Raw genomic sequence first — 5,696 nt, 5'->3', positions numbered from 1 at the left:
GGATGGAATGGATGATTGCAAAGTGGTTTCACGATGCTGTAAAACCGAGTTTTCGCCTTCTTGTCATATTGCTCCCCCCACTCCGCCCGCCATGACACCCAACACCAACGGGACTGGAAAATTCCTGCCTATGGCTCAGATCTTCAGGTCTCTGTTCCATTGGAGACCGGACCACTACCCAAGAGCCCCACCAGGACACTGTGGAAGTCCAGATGCGCTGACCTCCATGTGAATTGCCTAGGAAGTTTCAACTTCTGATGGGCAGTTCTCTTGCTCCCCCAGATCCTCCGCGAATGTCTCTGACTCTGAGATAGTTTCGGACTCTTCAGACTGTTCTGCGGTACTTACTGGAATAGCTAGTCAGGAAATGTTATACAGATTAAAACCTAATCTAACATCTGGGTAACTACACAACTGACACGCCCAATCACTCATACTTACCTCCAACTATCCCCTGACCAAACTACCCCAACCTGCTGAACCCCCAACTACCCCCTACCACCCCACAGCTATCCCCCTGACTTAGCTTGATATGACTAACCCCACCACCTGACTACCCCACTGACTCCTGACTACCTCCCAACCAGACCCAGCTATCCCTCCCGACAACTGTAACGCCCTAAGCATCCAACTACCCCCTGACTTTTTGACTACCTCGCGACTTCCCTTGGCCACCCTACACACCTTCACCGACCCCTGATCTAACCTGACTACCCTTCCCATCCGTACCTGACTAGCCCCCAACCTGACTACCCCTCCCGACCCAACCCAACTATCCCCCTGACCCAGCTACCCACTTATCCACTTACTCACCTACCACCTCACTCATCTGCTACCTTGCCCACCTACCTCTTTGCCCACCTAGCACCTCATCCTCCCTACCTCCCTACCCATTCACTTATTCATGCATTCTTTCATTCACCCATTCACACCGAACCTTTAAACTTATCATATGGTAGCTAGTGCCATCAAAAGTGTCCTATTTTCCCCCAGACTCTACAGAGCTGTGGCGCAGTGTCCCGATGGAGGCCTCGCTTTGCTTTTCTGATAAAGCTGGGCTTGGAAGACCTAGTAAGAAACATGGAGCAGTGGCAAGGCGGGCATAGTTCAAGCAGATGATGATCACTGCTGTTCGGAAGATCTAGGCCTATTTCCTCTAGTTGCGGGTGGAGTCATATTTGGGAATGGAGTCATTACTTTAAAAAACTGAGGCAGAGCTGAGGAAAAATTGCTTTAGTTAGAAGATTTTTGGGAGCAGGCAGAAACCTTTTCTGAAACATGGCCTCCTTCAACATCCATACACGTATTATCCATCAGGGGTCTCTGTATGATCAGAAGCAGTAATCCTGTCTCCGAGCACAGGTAGTGTTCAGGCCATTTCTAGCACTCTTACCACTTCAGCAAATTACAACTGTTCCCCTGCATTACCTTGACCTGAATCCCGATTCTGGATGATTCTGAAGCACGGTTACTTGTGCTGTGACTATCAATGGAGAAGGAGGAAGAGAGTACACAGAGTGTATAACTGTGACAGGCAGTTATTAGATATTCTTTCTGATTTTTAGCCACTTTTGCAAAGTCAAAAATAAAAGTTACTATGAATTCTTTCAAAGATAAACCCCAGAAATGCAGAATTCCAAATAATATTATTTAGTATTGCTGAAAAAAGAGACATGTCTAAGTGTTATAAGATTGTTCTCATCAGCAACCTTATAAATAGGGCCTGAGTCATTTGCTTGCCATGCAAGCTTAATGCTGAAATAGGGGCATCAAAAGCATCCTGCAGGATAATGGCTACCTTGATCAGATCATTTCACGCTGTATATCATCTCACCAAGCAAACTCAGCAACAGGCCTAAGGCCGTCACTTTAGGCCCTGAAAAATGCCCAGTCTTCCTCAGGTTACCCTGGAAGGGCAAGGTATCTCATAAATTTGAACAACAGGTGAAGCTAGCTGTTTCACGCTGCTACTATGCAGTAGCAACCCAAGTGGTGTTCACCCCTAACAAGATGCTGCTGTCAGGCTAAAAAAATGTTCTGCCTATCACACAAGTGAGTAATGTGGTATATGAATTTTAGTGCCAGTGTGATGCTAGGTATGTAGGTCATACATCCCAAAGACTAGTGGATTGTATCAAACAGCATGTCCCAGCCCCTGTTTGCAAAAGGCAGGGTACAGCCTGTACCCAGCTAGCCCATGCTTGCAAAACTCAAAACACAGTGTCCAACATTAGATGTGATTCCGCAATTGGACATTTGCTAAATAACCCTCATTGTCCTAAGAATTACACTGACAACCAATTTAAGATTGTTAGACGGGCTTGTAATGTGGCGCATTTGCATGTACTGGAAGCTACATATATTAATACACAGGGTCCTGTTCTTTGCAGACAGAAAGAACATGTACGTACATTGCGCCCGTTTCAGCTAAACAAAATAACTGGCAGCCATTCGATGACTCATTCCTCAGGACATTGTCTTGACCAGTCAGTCAGTCACCATTAGTGGTGCATTCTCCATGGCAATGCCACTTGCCAACCAATCAGCACTCTCTTCATATACAGTATAAATTGTTGTTTTCCCCTTATATTGGTTTTCTTGTGAGTGTCCTGATGAGTGCAAAACGAAAAGCTTAGACATGTCACTTTTTCAGCATTACTCAAGTTCTGAAATGCCAAACAACTATTAATATTATTTAAGAGTGTATTAACAGCCAATAGCACATCCAGGTGCATTTGGCTTCATGACTTGAACCCCAAGATGTGTTGCTAAGTTGAAAGATGCCCATATGTATATGTTACTGTTGTTGGGGTGGAATATTTCTTCTGTGAAGATCAAATTGTGTTTTGATTAACTTAATGTCTACTATGCACAAAAACCGATCACCACCTTTATCAAAGCTGAGAAGTTTATACAGATAATCTTTTTGTTTGTTTGATATGGAATGCATGCTCTGTCACCATTGGGACGTGCCCTGCTTCCTTAAGCATAGCGAGCATAGCCACTGGTTGGCAGATGGAAGGCATTGGGAACTTGAAGTGCGGCCTGGCAGGCTCTCAGCACAGAGCTCCTGCCGTCTGTCCAGCTAGGACATTGGTTTGCAGTCTGGAAATGAATGGGGGATAATTCTCCAGTCTCCAAAGCTATGCTCACCCTTAGTGAGCCGGCTGGGGTACTATGGACTTTGTTGTTTACCAGTTGGACTAATGAGCCCATTATGTTGTGTGTCCGAGTTCTGATCTTCCATTGCCAGCCATACAGCTACTTCAAACCCAAAGCGATTTAACTCGCTCTGTACAGTGATAGGCGAGAGGGATAAATTCCACTCGTGTTCTTTATGACTTCACTAACTAGGTTTGGTAGTGTATAGGTTGTGGGTTAAATCATTGGACATCCTTGTTTCAGATGATGAAATGCCCTTTTGAATGTACCATGTAACTCAAAATGAATTGAGAACATAACTTGTAAACTGTACTGCAACAACTATATACCAGGTGACTCCAATCCACTTGGCTGTGGGGCTTATTATCTCCTTACTTGTTGGAAAACAAGAGACTGATTTGGAGGCAGGGCTACCTCGCCATCCTCTGCAAATCAAAAATCCCTCTCTTAAATTGAAGGGACCCAGTTTAGATAGAGCACCAGCAGATTCAAGAGGGGGCTTTCACTAAAGCTATAGGTACAGGCACAGGGATAGATCTAGCTCCACTTCATAATCTTGCTTTCTCTTGGCTGTAGTAATATTGCACCACATGACTCAAAGTGCACTTATACTAACTTTATTTGAATGATACAAGGAAGTACATACCTGATAATGAAATATTGCTCGTTAAACATAAACGTATTTAGTGCTTTGTGTCTGTTCGGCACTGGGACCTCATAATACCAGGAGCTGGTAATACCTTATATTCACTGTGTACAACATAGGTGCATCTGAATAAGGCTGATTTCATCTGGGAGTGCAAACATCACATTTATTAATTCTGTATTAAGAATGTCGTAGACTGAAAATCACATAGAATCTGTCTAAACAAATATATTACGATTTGTACATTATTTAGATTACACTGGCATTCCTATACAAATCTATTTTACAACTTTTTCCAGTGTTTGATTGTTCTATTCTTATTAGAACAGAACTGTTACTACTACTTTTTCCCCTCAGATGCTCTCTAGCCACCTAATGAGAGTTTCTCTCTTTAAAGCTCCCTCTTTTAGTCAGGAAATTGGCATGGTTTTAGATTGTGTCCCTGTTCAAACAGTATTGCTGTTGGGGGATGATCGGCCAACTGAAGGCAGGGTTGTTGTTGGATGAGGGGACTGTGATAGTTACCACCTTCATCTAGCTCAGTGGGTCATTCCCTTTCTGTCCATCTCGCCCTATCTCCCTCCACCACCCTGCTGTCAAATAATTGAGCTTGGATGACAATCACAGCTCGGGGTGAGAACATTTTTTGTCAATCTCCTTCCCATCTCTTGTGAGATGCTGACTCATGTTGCAATGCAGCTACATGGGTACTAGCTGTCCTCTGGTACCTGACCTTGGTCGCCATTTTCTGTTTATAAGCCTGGACAGCAATGTTTGTGGGGGTTCGCTAATGGAGGACATCACAGCTGAGTCTGATCCTGTCTGCATCCTGCTGCTACACACATACAGTCTACTGGATAGTAACCTGGAGCAGGGGAAGTTCAGGGTGATTTGGACCTCTTTTCTCCACTGCATTGAGGCCAATTTTAGTGCCCAGCTGAGATCAACTAACATTTCTTAGTATAGATTTCTTTTCTTTCTTAATTTTGCAACTTGTCACAGTTTGAACTGTATTGTCCATGAGCTTTGAATAGGAGAAGGTTAAGAAGGAGAAAAATGAAGAGGCTTAGTATGCTATGAAAAATGTCAGCAAATGCTTTCTATAAAATGAGGTGGTACCATCTAACATCCTTTGCAATATCGCGTCTCCTAAGACCACTATAACCCATAGTAACCCGCCATAGAAACAGCACAACTATAGGGTCCAAAATACATTTGGAGCTGTTACATGTGAAGGCTCCACACAAATGCATCTGATTTACAAACATTTAGGCAAGGAACCTGTCAGAATTGAGCTTGTTAAAGTCTTAGTGCAGTCAGGAGAGAGGGAAAGCAGAAGAGAAAATTGATAGAGTGGGGAGGGAATGGTAAATAATATTTTTAGGAACAGGGAAAATGCTATTGGGTTCAACAAACCACAAGTGCACCTGGTTGCCTCTTAAACCTATTTATGCTGCCTGTACCAATGGCATTTCCTGATCATTTATTCTATAACCTTATTATCCTTTTAGAAAAAAGATTTCAGTTTGACTTTCCTTCTTACCAACAACTTCCTGATTTTAATTTGTATTCCCCTGGTTTGAGATTTCCACTATAGGGAACAATCTGCAGGATCATCTTGTTGGCCACTGTATGAATTGTGAACCATGAAAACTGTAAGGCATCTTAAAGTTTGCTCCTTCACAGGGAGAAGCAGCCCAGTTCCTTTAGAAGAGGCAGGAGTTATCTAACTCACAAAATGTTTGCCACATTGGTACCCATGTCCTAATTCCAATCACTCAAGGTGCTGCCGTTAAATTTAAATCCAACTGCTGCTTGTATTAAACTGCTGTTGGTGAAAAGAATCCATTTTTTATTACAATGCTTAGCATTTTATATTTGCCTGTAA

Source organism: Carcharodon carcharias, chromosome 15 (genome assembly GCF_017639515.1).
Source record: "Carcharodon carcharias isolate sCarCar2 chromosome 15, sCarCar2.pri, whole genome shotgun sequence".
NCBI classification, from domain to species: Eukaryota; Metazoa; Chordata; class Chondrichthyes; order Lamniformes; family Lamnidae; genus Carcharodon; species Carcharodon carcharias.
Note: the sequence above shows the minus strand (reverse complement) of the source record.